Source organism: Dermacentor albipictus, chromosome 8, assembly GCF_038994185.2.
Source record: "Dermacentor albipictus isolate Rhodes 1998 colony chromosome 8, USDA_Dalb.pri_finalv2, whole genome shotgun sequence".
Classification (NCBI taxonomy): domain Eukaryota; kingdom Metazoa; phylum Arthropoda; class Arachnida; order Ixodida; family Ixodidae; genus Dermacentor; species Dermacentor albipictus.
Window position 1 is genome coordinate 58,053,712 of NC_091828.1, and position 27,428 is coordinate 58,081,139.

The 27,428-nt window shown below is 47.4% G+C and overlaps 1 long non-coding RNA gene across 1 annotated transcript; it reads left to right on the top strand.

The window, feature by feature from the left end:
• Positions 1-14,556: 14,556 nt before the first annotated feature.
• LOC139048710 (uncharacterized) lies at positions 14,557-27,201 on the top strand. Its single transcript, XR_011507859.1, has 3 exons — positions 14,557-14,648; positions 26,930-27,030; positions 27,123-27,201. It is a non-coding gene; the product is annotated as an uncharacterized lncRNA (long non-coding RNA).
• Positions 27,202-27,428: the final 227 nt, after the last annotated feature.

The window sequence follows — 27,428 nt, forward strand, 5'->3', positions numbered from 1 at the left end:
CATAATAATTAAAGACGCACGTATCTCCCTTTTGACGCAAGTTTTATCCAAGTTGTGCGGAAATTAACCTGAGCATGATGTGTCAGAAAGTTCAAATAATTGTCGGTAAAAATGTAGCAGTCAGTAAAATAGCGGTATTGGAGTGATGCTCCTCGGAATATTGTACGTTTTTATTGCTGACCGATACTATACACCCCTACCTGGAGTCTAAAAGGTGAATTTTTGAAGTCATTGCTATTCAACACAATCTAGATACATAGACCAGTTAATAATAATAATATTTGGGGTTTTACGTGCCAAAACCACTTTCTGATTATGAGGCACGCCGTAGTGGGGGACTCCGGAAATTTTGACCACCTGGGGTTCTTTAACGTGCACCTAAATCTAAGCACACGGGTGTTTTCGCATTTCGCCCCCATCGAAATGCGGCCGCCGTGGCCGGGATTCGATCCCGCGACCTCCTGCTCAGCAGCCCAACACCATAGCCACTGAGCAACCACGGCGGGTATAGACCAGTTAGTAAAATACATAGGCTATATAATGCTGAAATGCACATATATAGCCAATTACAAATCCTGAATATTGTTACGGACAACACTGTGGGGCAGTGCATTCCACATTTTTATTAGATTTGAAAAATTGAATAAGGAAAACGACTCTTATGTGCGAAATAAGATTCAGTGGTTCTACTAACATTTTTTCGCACATTCCTTTTTTCTGCATGTGGAATATACTTCTTTTTATTTTTACGAATGAGCATTTAATTTGTTCCCGATTCCGTTTGTATGAACTGATTTACTGTGCGGCGCAATAAAGTACTGTTTTTCATTTAGATGTTATGCTTACCAACTTGACCTTTTGCATTTCCCTCGGCGCATTCGCCCTGGCAGGTTTCGTTCGCCTTTTTTTAGGGAAGGGAGGTATGAAATTCTCAACACAACAAAGTACTTAGAGGTCTATCAATATACTCGACTCACCAATTATACTGCCTTTTTATTTTTAGGGTGCAGGCGTAGGCACGATTTTAACGGTTATCTTCCAGTTATGGCACATCACAAACTCGATACAGAGAGGCACACCACCACCCAGGATGCCGGTTTCCTTGGATTACTGCCCTGCAAATGTTACATTGCATACTTCAACGTCGAAGACATTCAACATAAGCAGGTCCTTCGAGGCTCCAAGGTAATGGAATAATTATTCGCTTTTGCTTCTCTGCTTCCGAGGCAAAATTTTGGGTGAAGGAGCTTCGTCATTTATTAGTTAGCGCTGACAAAGAAAATTATACATCTTGTTCTTCTAAGACAAAGTATTACCTACGTGCTCATTGATAAGTGCGAACTTTTGGAAACAACTGAAAGTTTATGAAACCATTCGTTTAGAAAAAAGCCCATTTTTAAGCAAATTGCAATGCACACAAAAAAATGCATATCCCTACATTTCTATATGACAGGACACGTGTATGGCATACTGCATGCTTTCGAGAACTACTATTTATTTTACCTACCTTTCCGCGCATAGCTACGCAGGCTGTTCCTTTCATTTTGTGTGATTAAAATCAGAGCGCACACATTGTGTCACTGTAAATGCTCTGGAGAAACTTGAGCAATATATTTCAACCGATGAATGAATGAATGAATGAACGAATGAATGAAGCCAACGACAAATTATGAATCAATGGGTCCTTAATACTAATATAACAGTAGTGATACGTAGGACAATATTCATAAGGGTGTCTAAAGTGAAAAACACATGTCGGACCTTCTATATCATTACAGCAATATTATTAAACCAAAGAAATATTTGCGTAAGAAAGACCTTAGGAAAGAAGCGCATTCACGAAGCTAAAAGTGTTCGTAACATCAGCAAGCTTGCGCTGTCCGCCACTGCAGAGACAAGCGCTGTAGTCGAAAAAATACGTATATTTAAGGGCAGCACAGAGGTGAAGTTTAGCACTTCCGCCAATAGCAAGCGTAAGTCGATTCACAAAACCTAAACAGCCGTCAGGATGACGACTTCAGAAGATATTTCTACAATAAGGGTGTAGCAGTCGTGCGAACATAACCATGTCTATCTGCGCCATTCGAGCTTACGCAGGTAACCTTTGTAAGGTGCTGTTGCGGAAGATTGGCCAAGGGACAGAACTGATAGCCGAGGATGGCGCGTGCTTACATCTCTGTGACATGCTATGAAATGTCGTCTCAAAGTTCACTGAGCTGTTTAAGTGCGTAATGGTTGAGCGTGCGCTTCTGGCGAGGGCAGTAACATTAACGATGCGTAGTGAACTGCTGCATCATAAGCTGCGTTTCTGTGTGTGCGCAATAGCCGGAATTTTCATACTCGTCATACCACTCTATTGACTTTTACCAAATAGAAGTGTAGTGTCGGTCCTTGGCAACTATCAAGTCTGTTATTGACGTGTTTCGAGCACTTATATCGGCTTTTTTGTCTTGTTTGAGCTTTCTCTTGCTCATAGGGCTGCGGATGATAATTTTTTTCTAACGCTTTGGGGGCTATAATTTTCCATGCGATAGGAAACAATAAAAAATCGCTCTAATGAGCATAACTTGTTGCTGTTGCACAATTAGCTGTCGTCTTTCGTGCCCTAGGCGTCAGCCTTAGTTGAGTTGTGTGTCTTATTTCTTTTTTCGCCTCAGTGCTCCCTTCAGTTGGTAGTCCACTTCTCTACTCTTGTGTCCTGTCTGCACGGCTCACTTCTATTTTGCATAATGGGGCCTTAGTTCAAAGTTTCCGTTCAGCACTAAGTCGAAGCAAACATAGAGTCCGTGCCCACAGTGTTGCTTATTCTGTGGCCTGCGGTGTGAACGAACGTATGCTTGCGACGGATGGCAATCGTGTCTATCATATGAAGCGGGACATCTATACGATCACATATAGAAAACAAGAAACAGCGAATGAAATCACGTGCCACCACTGACACGAAAATCATGTGGATGGCTTCAAAAAGACTGATGCTATGAAATAAAATACACCTCCCGAACGAAGCGAAGGATTCTCCCATGAGTACCCACATGCGCGCACACACGTACACACACGCCCACGCACAGACGTACATATATACTTATATAACAGCATTGATGAGTATCACTGGAGCCGCTTCACGTTTGGTATTCTAAACCCTAGGTTAACACCATACCTGGGCGAAATGACGTCACTCACGTCCTTTAGTGACTTTGTGAGATGTTCTTTCCATAGACTCCTCCGCTTACTCAAGAAACACTTCATAGGGGTTTGTGCATTCAGCGCAAGAATTGTCTTCAAGCCGGCGACAGTCTCACGGTGATCCACGCATGACATGACGTCATGAAAAAGCAGGTCACAGTGGCCTGGTATCGCGATACCAACAATGTGAAGCATGCACGACGCTAAGCACTGTCACAGAAACGCATCGTATCAACAAGATCAGCATTTACAGCGCTAGAATTATCCTGCCTTCTACGCTCTCCCGGCGGCGCGCAGTTCCGTTTAAACGAAGCTGCGGTATTTGTGTGTAATTAGTGGTGTAAGTGCATAGGGTACGGATTGTACAGAAGGACTGAATGAACTTCACATCAAGGCCGTGGTGCTTTGGAGCATGAGGCTGACAACTCAAGAACTATTTCATTTATGTGTAACTTTCATAGTTACGTTCAGCGACAGCGCACGTATCTGCAGCTTTTCAGGCTTTGACTATGCCTCAGGGACAGTTCCGGCTTTACATGTTTAATTACCTGCAAGAAAAGTGGAAACATACTTATCGAGAAAGCGGTACGGCAAAGAGACACAATGTCTCCAATTATAATCATTGCATGCTAAGAAGAAGTATGCAAGCTATTACACAGGTAAGGATTAAAAGCGATGATGAACAGATAATGTTTCAACAACTTTCAGCTTGGCGGTGACATTTTCCTGTTCATCAACACTGGGGACACATAGCAGCAATTGATTGGGGACCTTAACGAAGAAAGTGTAAGAGTAGGTTGAAGAATAGTATGCAGCATAACATGCAGAAGAGAACGGTAATGTTTAATGGCTTGTCCATTGAACAATTCGTGATGGGCAGTCACCCTCTAGAGTGTGTAGAGGAGTAAGATTATCTAGGCGAATTACTCTCGAAGAACTCTGATCATGAGACGGAAATTTACGGAAGAATAAAAATAAGTCGGAGTGCACATGGCCGGGATTAACAAATCGTGACCGGGAGCTCACCCCTGTCGTTGAAAAGAAAAGTGTACAATCATACTATGCTTTAGGTACTGTCGTATAGGGTACAAACTTGGAGGTTAACAATGAAGCATGAGAATAAGTTGAGGAGCACTCAAACAAGTGATGGAACGAAAATTTTTAGGCGTAACGCTAAGAGAGAGAAAGAAAGCCGTGTGGATCAGTGAGCAAAGGGGGTAGTGGTTATGTCATATTAAGAGGAAAAATAGGAGGTGGGTAGGCCGCGTGATTCATGGGTAAGATAACTGCTGTCAAGGACAGAAGAAAATGAGGTGGACCAAAGAAATCTGGAAATTAGCAGGCATAACATGGAGTCAGTTTGCTCAAGCCAGGGGTAATTAGAGACCGCTGGATGAGGCCTTCGTCCTGCAGTGAACATAAACGTACGCTGATGGCGCTTTACCACATTCGAAAATCGCGCGGAATGTTAGCGAGCTGTTACTCTTCAGCCGCAAATCGCTGCGCACTGCGAGGCCGCGTTCACATGTTTAAGGAAACGCCTCGGGCACCACTTGGATTATCCCCCTGTCCCCCTGGGCATCACACTATATGTGCAGTGGTTGCTCTGAAACTTGAACCAATTTGATCCGGAACCAGCTAGAATGCTGAGCCGCTATGTGCTTCGTGTACGGTCCTGCGCAGTATTCTGATGTGAACTGGACCATGTGTTCATCTGAGGCTGATAAATTATTGGAAATGTTTGCACTGAGCATCTTGGTGATGTTGACTGCTCTATAAGCTGCCACTTGGGGTACCACAGACAGCGTAGTTAGCGGCTCCAGGCCCTGACGTCACCAACCTATAATTTATCGCTGGTCGCCAAAATTGAAGTGTACGCACGTTTGTGCATTTCGCCTGTGGCGGAATGCGGCCGCCACAGGCGAAGGTGGAAGGGGAGTTTTTATTCCCCGAGGACTTCACTAAAGACTCAGGGTGGCAGCTCGTTGCTGCCAGACGTTCTTCAAGGAGCACGAGAAACGAGGCCAATGCCAGTGCGGCCGACGTTCAGCATAACGCCAGTTCCCACGCTCGGCGTAGCGCCGACCGCGCGGGCATTAAAAGCAAGATAATTCGAGGAGCCAGGATACCTCCGATGCCCAAGGAAGAGGCAAAAATCGTCGTGCGGCCCAGGGGAGGCCTGTGTATCAGCAAGTGTGGACCTACCGCAGTCGCCGACGCCATATGGCAGGCTGCCGGGCTCGATTCGGCGTCGCGAGACACGGACACGATGTGTCCTAACTTTCAACAAAACATAATGGTGATCAGCACACCAAACAGGGACAACGCTGCACGCTACGTCGGCGTCGAGGGCATCTCCGTCGCCGGTCAACGTTTCGAGGTGAGCGCTTACGAGGCCACCCCCCACTACACGTGCAAGGGCGTCATCCGAGGCGTCTCCCTTAGCGACGGGCCCGCGGTGGTCGACAAAAAACTCGTAAACCCGAGAAATCCCACGGCGCTGGGCGCCAAAAGAATCAAGAACACCGGCACCGTGGTGGTCCTGTTCGAGGGGTACCGAGTGCCAAATTTTGTCTCCTACGGCGGCACTATTGTCAGGTGCACTTTATTTCGCAAGCAAATGGACGTGTGTTACAGCTGCGGCAGGCTCGGGCACCGCTCCGACGTCTGCCCTTCGCCGAACGACGCCATCTGCAGAGGATGCGGAGAAGCAAACCCCGACGCCCAGCATAGGTGCGATCCCAAATGCAAGCTGTGCGGTGGCGGCCACCTTACCGCCGCCAAGGAGTGCAAGCGACGATTTCAGACGCCATATCTCGTCAGACGCAGACGGGGGGAACGCTCCCGCGCCCTCAACGCCGAACATTTCCCGCCCATGGAAGGCGCGAATCAAGCCCGGCAAGCATCGCCTGAACGCCAATACGGTCGCAGCCGCTCCCGGTCCAGGGGGAGATCCAGGTCTCGTGGCCGCTCCAGGGGTCACATCAGGAGTCGCTCCGCCTCCAGGGCCAGGTCGATGTCAAGATCCCGAGTCCGATCCAGATCCAGATCCGGTTCCAGGGGCGGCCCGGGTTGCAGAACCCAGCCAGCATCTGGACCTCAGCCCGCCTCCACATATTTGGGGAAGCAGCCGACCCTCCTTTGGGCCGATCTGGCACGTCCCAAGCCCGGTGCCAATGTAGAAGCTGTTCAGGCACCTCGTAACGACCAACACCCAGAGCGAGCTAGGGACGCGGAAGTCACTCGCTTACGCAAAGAGAACGACGATCTCAAGAGCACGATCAAGAGGCTAGTTAACGAAATGGCAGAGATTCGGAAACTCGTTTCGAATGTGTCGGATAACGGTGCGCCAGGCAGGGCCACAGAGACTCCAATCCCAGCCCCAGTAGACGGTACTGCGACGTCCACCAAACGCAGAGCAGTAGTAAAACAAACAGGTGAATCGGGAGCGTTGTCCGCAGAAGTCAGCGAGATTAAGCAAACTCTCATTGGGCTGGCAGATGGCCTCAGGCAGGTCACTGCTAGCGTCAGTTGTCTCACCGATAACGTTCGTCAAATTCAGGTTGCACTCGGAGACCCCGACAGGGGCCTCGGAGCTCTCGCTGATCGCATAGACGCCATTGAGGCGCGAATGGCTTCATCCGCCTCCGTCGTCCAACCGCTCACCGTTCCCGCCATACTAAAGGAAGCTAGACTTCAATATCCAACCAGGGCGGCGACAGGAGGCCCCAGTCTTTGCACAGCCCTAACTGCCCCATTAGGTGGTAGTCCATCCGGTCCGCCATAATGGATAGGTCCAAAGAGAGTTTTCGCATTTGGCAATGGAACTGCAGGGGGTATTCTAACAAAAAAGCCCCTCTGCAGCAGTTCTTCAGGTCTTTCGCTGTCAAACCTCAAGTCATTGCTCTCCAGGAAACATTAGTCTCCGCCGCCTCGCTCCAGGGCTACAGGGCCGTGTCGGGCCTGCCCGGGGGGCGAGGGATTTGCACCTTGATTGATAAAAGGCTGACTCATCTCACCCACGACTTCAAGCTGGCGAGTGGTAGAATTGAATACGTCATGGTTGAGATTCTGCTCAACGTACCACAGCAGAATCAGCGCAGAAACAGCGTGTTCGTCCTCAATAAGTACAGCAGCCCCAGGGACTCGCGCCAGCAGTTCAAGACCATCCTCAAGAAAGCGACCGACTTGGCCGGCCCTCGACCCTTAGTCGTCGTCGGTGACTTCAATGCACCGTACGGCATCTGGGGTTACGTCTACGACACTACCAAGGGGCGCAACCTGTGGCGAGACGCCAACGAGATGGACTTCACTCTGGTCACTGACAAGAATTTTCCTACGCGCATCGGCAACTCCGTCACCCGGGACTCGACACCCGACCTCGAGTTCGTCAGGAACGTTGAGGACGTGGGCTGGGAGAACACCGCCATGGAGTTCGGCAGCGACCACTACATTCTCGAGACCAACTTCAAGGTGTCTCGGAGTAGGATGAAGGAATTCACGTTCATCGATTGGGACCGCTTTCGCAAGATTCGCGAAGAACCCGGCAAAGACAGGGCACCCGCCACCCTCGAAGAATGGTGCGAAGGCGTCCGGAACGACGCTTCCGCGGTTACCAAGAAAGTAGGAACCGATCTCGACGTCGAGCGGATGCACAGCAGACTTGCCCACCTGATCGAGGCCAAAAACGCCCTGCTCCGCCGATGGAAGGGCCAAAGGCTCAATCGCAGACTCCGAAAAAAGATCTCAGAGCTCAACAAGGTCATCGATGAACACTGCAAGGCGCTATGCCAGCAGCAGTGGGACGAGCTCTGCGAATCCGTCGACGGACAGATGCGCAACGGCAAATCCTGGGGTATGCTGAAGCACCTTCTCGACGAAAGCGGTTCAAAGTCAAATCAGAGGCATACGTTGGCCCGGGCCCTTCACGAAGCCACCAGGTCTCACACGGTTGATGAGCTCGTCTCAAAACTCGTACAGAAGTACTTGCCCGTCTGTCGCGATGGAGATCCAGTGACCCAACTCCCGGACTACCGAGGCCCTCCACGCCCCGAGCTCGACGAAGACTTCTCCGTTGCCGAGGTCAGACAGGCCATCTTCGCACTCAACCGCAAGTCTGCGCCTGGTCCAGACGGAGTCACCAACAGAATGTTGAGAAACCTCGAGGACACGTCGATCATCTTCCTGACCGACAAAATCAACGAGTGCTGGAATAGCGGCGTTGTTCCTGCAGAATGGAAGATGGCCTGCACGGTGCTCATTCCAAAGCCCGGCAAGGCCCCGAACATCGAGAACCTCAGGCCGATTTCTCTAACCTCGTGCGTCGGCAAGGTCATGGAGCGCGTCGTCCTCAACAGGGTCAACGGGTACCTCGAAGACAACGAGGTTTACACCTACAACATGATCGGCTTCCGCGCCGGACTCTCGACGCAGGATGCAATGAAGCTAATAAAGCATCAGATTGTGGATGGCCGTTCCAGAGACGTCAAGGCTTTGCTCGGTCTGGACCTCGAGAAAGCTTTCGACAACGTGCTCCACAGCTTCATCGTAAAGACCATTTCAGACCTGGGTCTCGGTTACAGGTTCCACAGCTACGTCAGCTCTTTCCTAACGGACAGGAAGGCCAAGCTTCGCATTGGGGACTTCCGCTCCAACGATGTGCCCCTCGGAGGGCGGGGCACTCCTCAGGGCGCCGTCATCTCACCCACCCTGTTCAACATCTGTATGATAGGTCTTTCCGAGAGGTTGGCGCGCGTAGAGGGCGTCAAGCACACCATATACGCCGACGATATCACCTTATGGTGCCCCGGCGGCTGCGAGGGCAGAGTCGAAGAATCCATGCAGGAGGCGATCGATGTGATCGAGGAGTATCTCCGCCCCACCGGACTTCGATGCTCCCCCGCCAAGTCGGAGCTTCTGCTTTACAGAAAAGAGAAGGGAGGCAGACCCAAAGATTGGAAGCCAGTTTCCTAAAGCAGCATCAGTCTTCGTACTTGTGACAGGGGGGTGATACCCAGGGTCGACGTTATTCGGGTCCTCGGCATGTTTGTCGAATTCAACGGCGGGAACGGAACGGCTCTCCGCAAGATCATCGCAAAGATGGACAACGCTTTCCGCCTCGTTCGCAGAATAGCAAACCGGCACCGAGGAATGAAGGAAAACAATCTCCTCAGGCTTATCAATGCCTTCGTGCTATGTCACTTTACGTACACAATTTCTATGCACAACTGGCTCAGAGCGGAGCGAGACAAGCTCAACGCTCTCATCCGCAAAGTGGTCAAGAGGGCTCTCGGGCTACCCATCAGGACCCATACCGAGGATCTCCTCAAGCTGGGGGTGCATAGCACTGCCAAGGAGATTGCCGAGGCCCAAGAACGTGCGCAACTCACTCGCCTGAGCACCACAGCGGCAGGTAAACACATCCCTCGAAGAGTTGGGTTACCACCCTGCGGGATTCCCGATGGTCAGTACCCCGATCCCTCGGTGCATTCGAGACAAGTTCGAAGTGGCCCCTGTGCCCCGAAACGTCCATCCCGTCCATAACGAGGGCAGACGCAAGGCCAGAGCAGCAGCCATCCTCAAACAGATAAAGCAACGAGACATTAGAGCAAGCTTCGTCGACGCCGCGGAGTACAGCGATGGGAAGACCTTTGCCATCGTTGTGGTGGACTCCAGCGGCAAGATTTCTAATTGCGCCTCCATTCGCACTTCAGACCCCGGAGTCGCCGAGCAAGCCGCCATCTCCCTCGCCCTGCTAGACGGTCGTGGGTCCGAGATATATAGCGATTCCAAAATGGCAGTTAGGGCTTTTCAGAAGGGTTGCATCGCCAAGCAAGCTGCTCGTCTTCTTAGCAACTCGAATCGATATGCTCTCACGCATCATTCAATCCACTGGTTTCCAGCTCACGTAGGGTCGGTCGAGGGTGCTCCCCAGAACCTGAATGAGTCTGCTCACGAGGCTGCGCGTGACCTCACCGACCGCGCTTCCTCTGCAAGAAGCACCGACTCCCCTCCTCCCTACGGCCACAGGGATGCTCCCGCTACTCACAACGAGATTATTAAATTCTTCTACATGTCTGGAAGGGTCTTTCCACCCGCTCACCCCAGGTTGAATAGGGCGCAAGCCGTTTCTCTTCGGCTTCTGCAGACTAGTACGTATCCGTGTCTGTCCGTTCTCCACGAGGCTTACCCGGACGTGTATCGCGACGACGCCTGCCCCTCCTGCGGGCGGACCTCTACTCTAGCGCACATGCTGTGGGAGTGCGGGTCGACATACCCTAAGTTCAGCAAGGAGGAGTGGGACTCGCTTCTGCGTAGCCCCGCTCTGGAAAAGCAAATCCTGGCCGCCCGGCGTGCCCGCGACCGGGCCGGTGGGCTAGACCTGCCGGTCCCGACGTGGGACTAGCCGGGTGCGCGACGAGTTCGCGTCCTCGCCGGACCTGCAATAAATGTTTCTTCACTCACTCACTCACTCACTCACTCACTCACTCACTCACTCACTCACTCACTCACTCACTCACTCACTCACTCACTCACTCACTCACTCACTCACTCTTCACGTGGTGCGAGGCATCATCGTGTTTTCTAACCTGAGAAGAAGCCAAGAAATAGCGATGAGCGCCGATACGATGTGAAAGTGCAATAAGCAACGAAACTTGTAGGTGTGGATGTTTCGCAGGGAGGTTACTCTGTCATAATTTGGGAGTGTTGGTAGCCACGGCTTATCTCTGCATTTGTTTCTTACTGTCTGTTATCCTAGCACTCCGTGCCCTCGACAGTGATCCTATACGAAGGGGACGCACGTTTAGTCGTCGGTTGGCCGTCGACAACATCGTCGAGCAGCACGTTAGAACTTACCGGCTGCCGAGGGAGCGGATGTTGAGTCTATACTACGCACGAAATCAGAACCACACCTGCAACCGTCTCCAGCTCGATCACATAGCATACCTATGAACGCATGGGTGCTGGCCCCCTTGCCTTGAAGCCTTAAGCTTTTTTTTCATTTCCATACTTAGTATCGAAACAAATACATTTAGTCGCTTTGCCTTAAGGTGATGGTGATGATGATGATGATGAATACAGATGGACTTAGCCTGGCCGGCCTGACCAGCAATAGGTCTGGCTGAGCGTCTCTTTCGACGCCAAATGTCTCACTATGTGACCGTCAGATCTGCCTCTCGCAGAAATGTGAGAAGAATGCGCGACACTTTCACTGCAGTTCTTTTGATGGCGTTGTGGTAAACGGACGAGCGCGAGTGCGCTTGTAGGCTCTGTAGCCGACGCCCGAAAAAGGAAGCTTTCAAGTTGGCTAACCCCTGAATTTAAGTTCGCCCACCCCGAAATTTAAATTGGCCCACTCCCAAATTTAAGTTGGCCCACTCCCGAATTCAGGTTTGCCAACTTCCAAGTTTCAAGCTTGCCCACGTCCCATTTTAAGTAGGCCTACCCTAGCATTTGAAGTGGACCAGCTGACCCCCAGATTTCAAGTTGCCGACCCCCACATTTTCGTTGCACTGCTGGCGCGTTCCTCGTCGTCTTCTTCCACAGCTGGCTCGCTCTACCTTGAAAGCGATTGTCTTGAACGAAGGAGGGATGGACGGATGGTTTTCTTGTTGGGTTACCATAGAAATGCTTATGGATTCAAAAGGAAAAGCTGAAAAAAGGAACCGGATCTCTTACAGCAATAGGTAGCGGTACAAGTTACATAGAGAAATTTTGAGGAAGAGAAAAAATACTCAGGACATGTATACATAAATGCTAGAATGAAGAGCGTCTAGAGCGCACTTGACTGACTCAAGCCGGGCAGTTGACTATTTGTCGTCGGCCAATTTTAAGGACGTGCCAATAAATTTTCTTGACAATCATCATCATTTTCAGATGTCTTATGCGTAAGGCTATCCTCGCTGCCACTTTGAATGCTTCGCATTCCGGCGATAGCCCCAGCGTTCTTTTCTTTCCTGGGGAGGTGGAGGGGAAATGTGACTGGTGCCATGAAAAAGAGCGACATCTTTAACCGAATGGGCGGTCAGAATTCGCAGTGCTTTAAGTAGTCTTGTAGTGACGCAGGCAGCAAGGTGTACAACTATACAGAAGGCATGACAGGAGGAGTAGGATAAACGAAAGGGATAGAGCAGGGGTTATCACCAGAAAAATGTCGGGTTGCCTATCCTCAGCTGGGGGAAGGAAACAGATGGGAACCGAAAGAGGAAATAGAGAGGGAAGGTAAGTAGCGGTGTATTCGCGCCCGCGCCCAGTCCAGTCGGCACGAGGCCGTTAAAGATGTTCACACTGGCCAGTCGCCCTCAAGAAGCAATATATTGCCTCACTGCACCGTGGGCAGACGAGCGATTTTCAAGTAGCAACGGCATGGACAGTAGCCGATCGTACAGTCGTCGTAATACATTGGAGAACGTGATTGAAAATGAAAAGAGTGGCACAATAAATGAGGCGTTCTCTTCGCTGCCGCAAACACCGTACGGAGAGCGGTATTGTCAAAAAAAGTTGGATATGTTAGTAGGTATCCTGTCAATGACTTAGATTTTAGAGCGCAGCTCTCTGGCGCGCGTTCCTGCGTTTCGCGTTGTCGTCACCGTTGTGCCTTGCCGTTGTCTCTCGCCGTAACCAGCTCCGTAGCCAGGGCCAGCGCACACCTCTAGCTGCGCGCGCTACCGCCGCCATCTCTCGCGCACGGCGCGAGCCTTGCTCTCTTCGCTCCTCCTCCAATGCCAACCGTGTGCGGCGCAATCAGACCACCGGCTCTGTGCCGGCTGATCTCGATGATGTGCTGCTGCACAAGCTGAAATGCATAGCCGCCGTCGTTACCCGCTACGCCGAATGAGGCATTGGTGCCACAAGTAGAGCATATATCCATCTATTTCTCGGAACACAAAGCTTCCTTCATGAAAATCAAGAACTGGGAGTGGATCGAGTGTTTCTTGGGGAAGGAATATGTGTGAAGAATAAAAAGTTGTCTGAAACTGCATATACATGTCTTGCTCGAATTTTTTGCCTCAATGTATCGAAAAGGCGAAACAGCTGAAATGCTGCGCTCGAATTTCGCATTAGGAAGTAACTTGATCGTCGGCAATTTTTTATACGTTTACTTCCATGCTTGATGTACGACATGATCTAAACATGTGTCATATATATGCGCCTGAAAGCCACTTTTATTGCAATTATTATTTACTTTAATATTGATGACCTATTTCTGTAGAAATGTAAGCAGCAGAATCAGAGCTAGATATAAGATCTGAGTGGGCACAAGCCACGGTAGCACAGTGGATATGGCGGTGCAAAGCTGAGCTCCAGCTCAAGCATTCCAGCCCGGCCTCACCGGCCCCATATCGACGGAGGCGGAATGCAAAAACGCTGGTGTGTGATGTGTTGGGTGCACTTTAAGGGAACCCAGGGTGGTCAAAATGAAAAATTATACCTTTATCTGGCTACCGCTGCCGTGTAACAGGAGATACAGCAACATATCTGCAATCACGTACAGGCCTTGCTACCAGTTTCTCACTTCAGAGCCCAAAGTTTCAGTTTTGTTAAGCTTATTTTGATATCTTCAAACTCTGATTTAAGCGTCAGAACCTGAACGCAACGCCCATAGTTAGCGCTTTTGGTATCCTAGCCTTCAGTAGTGGGTAGTTCAGGCAAATTATTACGTAGTAAATAAGTGTTATACTATTCATTTTTACTCAAACAGCATTTCACCGTTTCTTTTACGCATGTACTCTCCATAGCCACATGTTAAGATGAAGAACTCATTAAAGTTTTACTCCGTACCGCCTCATATTATCGTCCTTTGATCATTGAAAAATATTTTTCCTGTGGAGAAGCCAGCGATGTCATAGCTGCCAACCATTCCCATTTCATTTAAATAAGTTTCTCGCTCCTTCTGCAATTTCTAGACGTGGAATGGTATTTCCGCTTTGTGAGATTCAGTAGGCGACACTAAATGATAAATGATTAGTGCCTCGGTGCGACCTAAGGCGTATATACCGTGTCACGTTTCCCTATTGCAGTAGGTGAGATTATTTTCGAGTTTTCCACATTTTACTCTTTCTGTGGTGGTATTGCTACAGGCGGGGTTAGCCTCCAGGGTTGACCTTGCCCGCAATCACTCCGCCTAAGTGTCCTTTCCCGCTCAAAATTTCTCATCACGTGTTAATCAGTCCTGTCTGTCAAAAAAATGTGAGAAGAACGCAGGACACTTCCTTGCTCGCTATCCATGCTCCTTCCAGGAAGACTAAGTGTTCGACAAGTTCATCAGGGAAGCCCCGTCACAGGCGACCTAGAAGCAACCGTTTTTTTACGACAGAAGAGCTTGCAGTGTGAGATGAAATGTTCTATTTCTTCTTTCAGATCCGAAGAGTCCTTTTACTTGTTCTGGATGTCATACCATTGGAGCAGCTTCTTTGGCGTTTTCGCAACAATTGCCATTGGTGTATTGGTTAGCGCCTTGACAGGTAATGTTTATATTAGTTTGATCTCAACGAGTAAATGTGTTTTGCTTTCATACGTCTAGGAACTTGTTTGTTCGGATCGTTTCACTTTTTGTTTAAGTAAACAGGGAGTTACGCAAGTCTCACGTTATCTCTCTTGTATACACATAGTCACGTTACCTCTCGTGCATACACGTAGTCACTTTATCTCTTGTGTATACATATCGTCCCTAAAAAAAGTCAACCTAACGAAGAAACCTTTACAGTGTGCTTATTGCAGCACACTATATAAAATAATCGCGACGTTTTGCTGACGTCCCTTTCATTCTGAATATGCCGACGCGAAAGAAATGTCCACCGATATCAGAGTTTTAGCGCGTCCGATGTCCACGTAAACAAAAGCGGACGGGGTGTTTCATTGGATGAGTGTAGGCACAGACGTGAACTCCGTGGGTGGTGCAGCCCCCTGGTGGCGGAGAGCTCAACTAGACAGATAGCTAATATTCCAATAGATAAATGTATTCTATTTCATTACTGGTGTAAATTTTCGGCAGTGGCGTAATCGTGTTGCTGCCGAAAATATACACCAGCAGCGAAGTAGAACCCATTTGGTTACTGCAGTGTTAGCTCTGTCTTTGATTATGATAATGATGATGGTGATGCATAATTGACATCCCCTTTGAAACGGGGCAGGGACAAATCGCCACCAAGCCTTCTTCAATTACTCAGGTATGTTATCAATGCTTTTCCTTCGAGTATTCTTGGAGACATTTCTTTATTTTTCTCTATCAACAATGTACCGCTGCCTACTGCTGTAATGATCCGCTCGTATCAGTCTCTTCGCTGCTTTTTTTCATCCAATACTCTAACGTCTCTTGCTTACCTCGGCTGCTCACCAGTTTATACTTCCATCAACTTTCAATCGAAGTGCTTCTGGTACTTGTGCGTTACGTACTGGTCCCACTGGGTGAATCCCTTCGCATTCCATTAGAATGTGCTGAGTGGGTTTTTGGTGCAGCATACACACGCCTCATCTAATTGCGTATATTTGCTCAGGTTTGTTTTGTCCTTAAGCAACCAGCTCGAGCGTCATATAGCAAGGCATTTCCCTTCGGGCCATTGTACAGCTTATTCCCTCGAATTTCTCTTTTCTCATTGTTGTGAATATCCATGGTCTTTTCCGTCCGAATTTTTTGTTTGCATCCTATTCGCTGTCTCCGTTTCTCTCACTTTCTTTCTGATTACCTTCCAGTTACCTCTCTATACTTTCAATTACCCTGTACATGATTGCCAACTTGCTTTACCTCGTCCTACATTCTGTATCCACGCTTTTTGGGTACAGATAGTTGTGCACTTTAGCCTTTAATTTATTTAAATTCACGTTCCTGAGTCTTTCTTCAAAACTAATTTTGATCGGCGCTTCTCTTATCCCCAATGAGGCGCAACGCACGTCCCCTTGCATTGCCTCATTTGCGGCTTTGCCGTGGGCTCTCAAAGCCAACCGGTGTACCCATACAATACAATAATACAATACAATACAATCTTTACTGTGCATAAGGAAAGCAAAGTACATATAGCAGGCCTAGCAAAGCCTCAGAGGGCTTGACTGGCAGTGCCTGACAGTCCGGTCACAGAAAATTGCGCAGGTTTATTAGGGGAGTTAGCTATTAGCGGGTCGGAGCAAAATGTTGAACAGTTATACAAAATGTTACATCAAACATCGACAATTCTAAGTTGTTTCTTGATCTCACGTCTTGTGTTTGCTTCTAACACAGGCGTTGGCAATTTATTAAATATGGCTGGAACATAGTATTGCCGCGTTCTCCTTCCGTACTTTGTCGCTGTCTTGGGGATGACGTAGGGTTCCTTCGGTCTTAACGAGCGGACAGGCGTATATCGTGTTTTAAAATCATTATTCCAGAAGTGTTTAATTACAACACTTTCGATAATCAGAGAAGTGAGGTTAGGCAAATTCAACAACCTAAAGACGTCTGTATCTTGCTTTGGCCATAAATCGTAAGCCACTGTTGACAGCAGTGAACGTAAAACTTAATTAATTCTTGAGCCCCACCTATAAGTACAATGGCCATACACAGTCAAGCCATAACGTAGCCCACTGTAAACTAAAGCATGCACAATAATTTTTCGAACGGAGACTGGCATAAGGCGTCGCATATTGTATAATACACAGGAGACCGCGCGCAGCCTTTTACAGATGTGGGATTATTGCGAGTTCCATAAAAGATCACAGTCAAAAAGCAACCGAAGATACTTAACAGAAGATGCATTTTGAACAGGTTGACATGTACATCCAAAATAGTCTGATGTGTGCAACAATAATGATGTCGTATAATTATTAATATTTGGGGTTTTACGTGCCAAAACCACTTTCTGATTATGAGGCACACAGTGGTGGAGGACTCCGGAAATTTTGACCACCTGGGGTTCTTTAACGTGCACCTAAATCTAAGCACACGGGTGTTTTCGCATTTCGCCCCCATCGAAATGCGGCCACCGTGGCCGGGATTCCATCCCGCGACCTCGTGCTCAGCAGCCCAACAATAATGATGTCGTAGGCAGGATTCTTTTCATGGGGTTATGGAAACAGATAAGTCGCGTTTTAGAAGGCTTGATGCTTATTAAATTAGCCGCAAACCAGTCCATAGCTTTAGTTGCCTCATTCTGTAAGGAGCTGATTGAATCAGAGTAATTAGTTGCACAGGATACAAGAATAGTGTCATTGGCATATTGATATATATAATTACTTACTACATTGGACAAATCAGTCACATAAATGTTAAAAAGCAGGGGGCTTAATATTGAGCCCCGAGGGACTCCAGAATGAATACTGGTAAAAACACTTAAACTATTTCCCACCTTTACGCACTGTCATCTATTCTGCAGAAAGTTAGTTAGTAAATTCAAGAATGACCCACGAAGGCCTAGGAGAGACAGTTTCTGCAACAAAGTCTCGTGACAAACACTGTCAAATGCCTTAGAGGCATCCATAAAGAGGGCACATGCTACGCGGTTACGGTCTAGTGTCATGTTTAAAAGATCAGAGAAAGCTTCTAACAGTGTTTGTGTACCCTTCCCCTGTACAAATCCATACTGATGTGATGACAATACACTATGCTTATCTAGAAACTGTGTTACCGTAAGGGCCATATGTTTTTCTCATTTTTGAGCTACACAGGGAATTATCGAGATAGGTCTGTAATTTTCAATACTATTGCGTGCACCTTGCTTGTGAAGCGGAATTACAATTGCGGTTTTCATATCAACTGGAATCACACCACCATCCAAAACAAAGTATAAAAGGGATAGCAATACATGTTTAATTGCGTCAAAATTTCTCTGAAGTTCACTGACAGAAATTTTGTCGAAGCCAGGTGATTTGTTCGTCTTAAGATTGAAGACAATAAACTTTAATTCTTCAAGCGATAGTAAAGAAGATATGCGGAATCTAGCAAGCTATCTGTTAAAGTACACGCCGATGGTTGCCGTGTCCTCGATCCCGAGACACTTGAAAAGAACTGATTAAATAAGTTTGCCACAGTTTCGTCGTCTGCAGAAAAATAAGATGAAAGGCGCTGTTTAGGCGTTGAAATGTTGCCGCCTCTAAGGTTATTGATTAAGGACCACGTTTTCTTTATGTCAGATCGAGCTTCTTGAAATTTTCTAAAATAAACGCGCTTCGCAAGTCTGATCATTGCATTCACCTTGTTTCTGGCACATTTATATCTTAAGCGTGGGTCGTTGCAGTTTGACGACCGCTTGGCCTTGGTCCACAACAAGTCTTTTTCCTTTAGGGCAGCTAGAATTTCGCTGGTCAACCATTTCTGGCTCAGGTTACGTTGCACAATTTTAACAACGCGTGTTGCCGCCTGCCTAAAAGCATCAAACGCAGCTACAAATTCGCGGTACATGTTTTCCGGTGACACAGTGCATAAAAAATTATCCCAATCATTTTTCTGGACTAGTTTATCAAAAAGCCTTGGGTACATTATACAAATTTGTTTGACAGAGTTAATAGCCTCCGATAACAAAGTATTCACAGTCTGTTTCAGTGAACAGCAGACGAAGTAGTGGTCAGAAAGCTTAACCTGTGCAATGGTAGATTTTGCTTCCAGATTATGGGCTCTAACATTTACATGATCAATGCAGGATGAAACAAGACGGTTACATAGGAATTCTTCGCGAGTTGCTGCATGGATTGTCATTTCAATTCCCCATTTAGATAGTGTATCTAAATAATCAGCAAATATTCCGACTGTTGCACGTAACGTATCTATGTTAATGCCACCTCTCAGGCAAATACATTCATCAGTTCCTAAACGTGATAACGCGAAGTCGTGCTCAGAAAGCAAGGCCAATGAAAATCGAGGATTAGATAAGCAGAGAGTAACAGTTTCGGCATGGTCGAAAGGCAAGTGTAGTTCAGAGACTGACCAAGTGTTTTTTACGAAGTGTAAAAGTGTTTACACTTGTTTACACTTGTTTTACAAGTGTTTTTTTACGATATTTGATTAACTTCCAACCCGGGCAATGTATCCAATTTTATGGACAGAATGGCATTTTCGAACGTCAGCGCTGGCACCAGTACTCCTTTTCAGATTCCACGAACCACGTCATATTTATTTTGGCCCCAAAGTTCCCCATGTTTCTTTTTTGCTGCATTCCGCTTCCCTTTTAGTTTCAGATTATTTTGGTCGTGCTTGTGCAAGCCTTTCATTCGTTTTTGTATACTCCAACGCATTTATAATCCCTGAATGTGGGTAAGACTGGCTGTTGAATCGACACCACGTAGCTACGCGACTCTTCACTAAAGACAACATTCGCGATTTCTCTGTCCTAAATATAAGGCCTATATTTGCCGTTGTGTTGCCACTATATGGCCAGTGTCTGTGAATCCCTTGCATTGTCCGCTAGTAACACTGTGCCATCAGCATACATCAGTGCAGAGACGTTCTGTTGCACCATTTGCCCATCACGCGTTTATCATAAATCAAACAATAATTGATTGTTTTCTAGTTGTCTTTCTATGCCCTTAGCATAAAGCGTGCACAAGGATGGAGACAAAGGGAATCATTGCTCCTCTCTTTGGTTAATTTCCAAAACTTCATTAAAATTTCGGCCTTCCCGTACAATTTTGACTCGCTTGTCTCTACATATGTACCTCAGCAGCTCCAAGAAATCGTCACCCATGCCTTCGTGCTTGAGGGTATCTCATAGCAATACCTGTATACGCTGTCGTACGCTCCCTTAAATATCTAGAATACCTAAAGTTTCCTTCTGGGCTACTGGAAACTCTGTACACTCAGGTAGCACAAAAACGTTCTCTGCTAAGCGTCTGCATGCTCTGAGACCATTCTGTAGTTCCTCCAGTACACAATGTCTTTCCGTTAATCTTGACAGCTCGTGTTTTATGGCTTGCATTGTCATTCTATATAGCACTGACGCTACTGCAACTGCCCTTTACGAGCTCGTCCTATCTTTATCGCCATCGCCTTAGAATAGGAGGTCTATCTTGCTTTATATTATCCAAATGGAACTTCGTTTTAATCACTTGATCAATCACATTAGTCAGCAGTGCCTTTGTCTTTGGACCGAGGTTTCTGATGAGCTGTATTATGATTTCATCGGGCCCTGCGGCGGTGTTATTAGGGACACTTCCTTCTCCTTTTTTTCCTGTATATCTTTTCTCTGGCGAATTTTGGACTCTGAGGCTTCTTTGCTGATGCTGGATCTGTTTGCGTCTAAACTATTCTTTGCTTTTGTGCCGAAGTTAGCCCTAACAGTGTCTGTCATGTACCGCAGGGCACTATCTCCTGCGAAGATGTTACTGTCTTCAACCTTTATAGCTGTCTGCCAATATTTATTTGGAGCTCCGAGTGCTCTTACGTGGCTTTTGCATCTTTTTGGTGAGCTTTTGTCTATATGGGAAATGTTGTGCACCTAACGTTCACTTGTGTATTCAATTTTCTCTTTCACGGACTCAGTCGCCACCCCTTTCTTTTCTGAGTAAATTTATTCCACGTAAGAAGCACCTCGTCCTTGCGTAATCCTAACCTTTTGACTTCGCTATGGTGCCTAGAGGCCAGCTTACGCTGTTCTGTTGCTTGCATTATTTCTTTGTTCGACCACTTAAGTGGTTACCTCTCTTCAATCCGACAGTTTTTTTCCTCATGTCTTATATCCTCCTGAATAACGTCTACCGGTTCCGTATATCCATTTCCAACCGCCTCCATTTTCTTCTCTATGTTTTTTGCAATCTCTGTTATTTTCTTTTCACTCATTTTCAGAAATTCGATCCAATTGCTTCTTGTTTTGGATCAGTATCTCTCCAATATTTTTAGGTTAAATGTTTATGATGACAACCTAGGCTATCTTTTCCGTGTTGACATACCATCATTTGATCCAGTCGTTCGTAAGCCGTTTCTGAGACTAAGGCGTTGTCTATGCATGACTGCCTGTTTCCGCAGTGCCAGGCTACTTGTCCCTGACACGTATTCTCCAGGTCAACTGCTGCAAAGTTCTCATCCTAAACTCTCTGCATTTCTTTACAGGCTGATTATTTCGCCCTCGCGCAGTGATCTACTAGCCTCATTGTTAGCTCAGATGGTAGAGCAATCAACCCAGCGGAGCGCGGGCCATGGATTCAATCGCCGGAGCAGGTCGAATTTTTCTTTAACTGCGAAGTTTTTGTTTCGAGAAACACGTATCGGGTTCCTTTGTAACTTCGAGCTACAGTCGCGTGGATGACAATTGTTATCGACAATATGACAACCTTTGTTACTGAGTTTTATTCCTGGTACTTAAAGCCTTGATTTATGCAAAAACTGACAGTATTTGTTTTCTACGAGCATGCACTGCAAATCTAGGATAACTGAGCATTCTTTTTCAGTGTACTGATAATGAAGTAGGCTTGAACATATATGGCGTCGAACGTGATCATTCTATGCTTTGCGTCTCAAGTGCGTCTCACTTGAGTCGTGTTATAAATCTGTGCCGTGTTAAGCTGGTATTAAGCTGCTGTTAATCTTTTGTTAAAATTCTCTGTTAGGTTGCACCATTTTCTCATAACACCTATGAGCGCCACTGAGGTTGGCTGAGACGTTTGTTCTTTTGAATCAATCAACCAACCAATCAATAAATGTATTTACACATTGCTGTACGTGAAGGCGTGAAAACAAAGATCTGCCTATGAGGCAGCTTGACGGATTCTCAACCCCGCACGTTAGAGCAGCAATGTTCAACAGCCCACAACAGAATGGACAACAAACAATGAATGTATCCACAGAAATAAGACGCTCTAACTCATATATTACAGGTATAAGAAAAAGAAAACCTGTATGGTGGCATATACAGCGCTGAGACAAAGAGCATAGTTGTGATTAATGTTCAAGATCATACGCTAAATTTTGCAATGCATTACCAGCTATATATCATTGCAAATTATACGGCATGCACGTGGATTTACTCTCGGGTGAGTCTTCGTCAGTGCAGTAATTAAACATCTGCCGTGAAGTTCATAATGAAAACTTTCCCTCAAAAACAACAGTTGGTTGGTTCTTGGATCTCTTTAGCACTCCTAGCAAGTAGGGTCACTGCCCAGCATGTCAAGCATTGCTTCGGCCTCCGCTGCCCCAACGCACAGGCCTCCCCGCTTCCAGCTTTGATCCCCGCGCTGCCGCTTGGGTGCCCTGCAGATCCTGCGCCGCCTGCTTTACTATAACCTCAGGTGCTCTCCTGAGGTCTCCGTTTGCCTGTTACGTGTGCCCTCCTAGAACAGTGCTTGTAAATATTGCAGTATATTGTCGCGACGAAAAAAGCGACATGCGACTTCTACAACACCAGTCAGAACCTTGCTGCTTCAGATACAGCGATCACCAATTTGGGCGTCCGTGCCCACTGCCTCACCGCGCGGGCAGCCACAGGCGGAGCGGGAACAAATTTGATGCCAATCCGCAATGCTGGTATGTCTAGGAGACAAACGCATACAAAATGCGCTCAGAAACCTCCGTAGTGCCTAGGCAGAGTCACATATTCCACGAACAAAGCCCCAAGATACTCTCTCTCACACTCGCCTTACTCGCACCTGCGCAGAAACGTCGAGCGCCGCACGAAACGCCACGCCCCGCTGTACCTACTAGCAATTGTCGAAACGTAACGCAGTCGTTCCTAAATCCCCTACCCGCCGCGGTTGCTCAGTGGCTATGGTGTTGGGCTGCTGAGCACGAGGTCGCGGGATCGAATCCCGGCCACGGCGGCCGCATTTCGATGGGGGCGGAATGCGAAAACACCCGTGTGCTTAGATTTAGGTGCACGTTAAAGAACCCCAGGTGGTCAAAGTTTCCGGAGTCCTCCACTACGGCGTGCCTCATAATCAGAAAGTGGTTTTGGCACGTAAAACCCCAAATATTATTATTATTAAATCCCCTGTCCACGCGCCAGCGCCGCTGTCGTGCCAAGCCTCAGCTAGTTAGCACCCTTCACTACAGATGGCGGTAGTCAAAAAAAGTCTGGTCGGTCTGATCGGTGCTTTCAGCGCGCCAGGCAACGGCCAGCGAAGTAGGATACGTGATGCCGGAGATGCTAAGATCGGTAAAATTTATCCTCCGCTTTAAACGTCACCTGCAGCAGCGCGGCGATCACTTGTTGCCGCAGCGCTAGTGGACAAGTGCGCGGTGAGCGAGCGCTTATTTGTTTGTCGAAGGCTCAAGCGCAACACACTCGCTTCAGCGAACCCGAACACCATGCTGCTGGTCAGCGAAGCTAGCGCGCAATGCACCCTATTCCAGTTGCTGCGGCATGCGATAGGACATCTGCAATTCCCGCGCCAACCACAAAAGACTGCAGATCGTCAAAATTTCCCCAATTTAGCGTAACTGCGCCACGCGTTAGCCTTGGCCACCCCAATGCGTTCTTCTTCGAGCACAGGCAGAACGCATCCAGGCCCTACTGTCGAACGTAGACAACCAGATATAGACAACCGGCTGAACTCGGAGAACACCTCGCGTTAAAAGAACTTCGCGGGCACGCAACAACCTTGTCACAGCGCACTGCAAGACCTGTTCACTGATACACCTGGACGGAATACAAGCAAGGAAAGCAGAGCGCACAAGTGCTCGTTCTCTACATTCTTCACTGTACGTCATTTCCGCCGGGTGACGTCACGTCCGCCGCGTCGTTTCTTTTTCGGTTTTGGTATGAAAAACTTCGATTTTAGCGAGCTCTTCGTGACGGATTGAGCTGCGATTCAAGCGTAAGATTTTGCACAGAGGCTAATGTATGTCTAAGTTATCTGAAACTAGGCTTTTCACGCGGTCGAGAACTTCGTTGCTGTTGGCCTTCAAAGGCTGATATGGGGTAACTCCCCTTCATCCACGCGCTAACGCTGCTTTCTTAAGTAGCGACAACCTTTGATGTGCGCCGCCTTTTCCCCTCACACCAAATGCGGTTCCGGCATTTCCAGTTTCAATATTTACGGAAGCGGCGTTTCCGCTCCCTGGAGTTGAACTGCGGAAATTTCCGCTTTGACTGCCGATGGTGAGACGCCCGCGCGTGCTTAGCAGACGGCGCTAATCCGAGTAGCTCGCTCTAGCCCATGGTGTAAGATCATGCACCATGCTCTAGCCACTCCACCAAGCGTCATCCGTGTGCATCTGCGCGCTTGCTGTGCGTACGCTGCGCCCTCACGCTTTGCATGTCGTCTCTTTTCGCTGACAATGCGGGGAGAGCCATGGGCCGGGGCTGCATTATCGGCTGCTGTATGTGTTCCGGGTGTCGGAAATCGCCCGCCCCGGCGCCTCTCGGCGATAACGACCTGGAATGTGTCACCTGTCCGGAGCAAGTCGAGGAGATTCCCGCGACATTACATTCCACTGTGCGTTGTGTCTCGTGGCACAACCCGTCGCAGGTTGACACGAAGCAGCGAACACGACCAGATCGCCGATTACAATAGGCAGTGGTTCTTGGAAGGAATCGCATTAAGAGTTTAAACCGCAGCTGGTGCAAATAAAGCCTCTCCATCGACGCGAAAGTAAGCAGCACTAAAACACATAGCGTCACTTCCACTCGGAACAGGAAGCTGAATTACTCAAGTTCCGCTTGACGCCGGAAGCTAAGGGGCTGAGTGGGAGAGGAGCGTGGAGGAGGAGGGTAGGTTGGTGGTACTGAACCTGGTCGGCGGAATGTGTATGGAGGGGCTTTAATATGGGGGTGAGCCAAGTACAATCTGGGGCTGGGCAAACTCAAATTTTTGGGGTTGGCAGACGGAAATTTGAGAAACAAAAGCAAACCCTAGCAGACAAGCCAAAGAATGCCACTCATTAGGAGAAAACTGTGAATTTGTGTAGCTTTTTTCGGTATTACATGAGAGCAGGATGATCAGTAATACAAGAAAAACAACACACCACAAAATGTTAAGGTGAATGAAAATACATTCACAGGTAAGACAAGCATGCGCAAGTGTCCAATAAAGACATCAATAAAGTCTAGCCTAGCGCAAGAAATACCGCCAGACTGGGCTAAACACCCACACGCGCAGACGTAAGTATATCTGAACCGTCCGAATGCCTCCTCCCGCGTTGCTTGGGTTCGCGCGCAACCTTGACAGATAAGAAGTCCCTAGACAGATAAGAAGGAATGATGAGGGGTTATATGGGTGTGATCGCGGTTGATAATGGTTAGACGTTGATGGATGAGGTGCTAAATAGCGATCAGGGTTCATGATTGTCAGAGTGGTTTTGATAAGGTTGATCAGGACTGATAAGCATTGATGTAGGTCGGATCAACTCTGATAAGGTTGATGAGAACCGTTCAATATTAACCAGGATTGGATCATGTCCGATAAGTTTTACTAGGATAGGTTGGTAAGGTATGTAATTAGGCGTCGCTTTTATTCCGTTAAGGTTGGTAACGAGCAATAGGCCTTGATAATGTTAGGGTGAAGTTCGGTAACGTTCATAACAATCGACAGGGGTTGATAGGTGTCGGATCATGTCGGATAAGTTTGATAAGGACAGACAATAATTGATAGGGGTTTGAGCAATTGCGGTAGGGCTGATAACAACAGATAATGGCTTATAAGGGTTGAATCGAGTTGGGTAAAGTTGATAACGAGCGATACCCGCTGGATTGAGACCGATATAACGTTGGTGACGACTGGTGAGGGTTGATAAGGGTTTATGCAGGTAAGATCAACAGCCAAAACAGAATTCAAGGCCAATAAAGCATACGTTTATTGAACCGTCTACTGCTTCGTCAATCGCCGTAAAACGAAGAGCAACTCGCACAATGCCTACACATACTTCGACAACTCTACCGGATTTTCTGCATATTTTCCGCCGCGACAACAATCACCACTCGATGTCGCCATGGCAGCTCACGCTGTTTTCGTGCATCTGCTCACCTTTGATGCTCTGTATGGGTGCTTGCGAGCGATACCGTGAGAGCGCTAACAACGTACTTTCGCCACATAAGCACTCACCGTCGCATCAGGCATGTTTAGGACGCCTGGTAGCTTGAGGGTGCTGTTTACGCTGCGCAGCAGGACAGGGCTCGCGTTCTTGGTATAGGCGTCGTTGTTCCACTGTTGAAACAAAACAATAATTAATGAAAGACTGTGTGCATTGTTGTCTTGTGTTTGGAAATATGCAATAAAGCAGAAACCGATTTAACAATACACATTTCGCAGTCGTGTTTTGATGAATTCCATTGCAAGATGGATCCAATAGTGTTTGTCTATGTATAAGAAGCAGATTAGTGACCTTATCAGTGTTATGTGTGTCGCCTTAAATTCCTCTTTTTTGCCAGTAATATAAGTGCTTGTGCACGGTGGTGTGCCTCACTTGCCATGTTTATTACCGGGCGTCGAACACCTTAAAGCCACCTTTTGCAACGCTTCATTGTGAAGTTTCTTTTCCTTCATTTCTTATCGGAAACAAATTTCAATGTGGAAACGTAGCTATGATGACGGTTAGGCTGGTTGGTGTTTTACGTCGTCGTTGATGTTTAACTGAAATAACTGAAAGCATAACTGAAATTGTTGATAAAAGACAGAACAACTGCTTTCCCTGCTTCATTTGGGATTCCCATTTCTGCATTGTTTAAGTAAAACATTAACGTAGATGTAAGCATAGGCGCTATTGTTTCAGGGTAGGGAAGAGTGAATTACTATTACATGATTTATAAATTAAAGTTGTAATAGCCAGCGATTATCAACATGCTGCAGGATCCGCTTGTAGCGTTTGTAGAAACATTGGGAGAATTCACGGGGTACTGATGCTTTATTATTCTAGGAGAAATGTGGAATAAAAAGGAGCAGCCGGAGTTATGCAGTGATTTGCTTGTCAAAATATGGCGGAAACGAACGCACCTCCGTAACGGATCGCAACTCGAGGTAACTATTCCTGCTGCGTGTACTGCTCCAAGAAATGAACTATATTTTGGCCAGACAATTCAAGTTCCCTCACAACGGTTCTGTTTTTTCAGGAAAGGAGGACATCGAAGATCGATGAGCACAATTCTAATCCAGAAGCTCTGGACCTCCTGACGGTTAAAGCAGAGAGCCATGTATAGGTAAAATTATTTATGTTAAAGAAGCTCTTTGAAAGACAAATAAAAATAAAAGTGTTAATTCGTCCATACAAAAGCTTCCCATGAGAACCCGGCGCTTACATAAAAATGAGTGCGTGAGTGAGTGAGTGAGTGAGTGAGTGAGCGAGTGAGTGAGTGAGTGAGTGAGTGAGTGAGTGAGTGAGTGAGTGAGTGAGTGAGTGAGTGAGTGAGTGAGTGAGT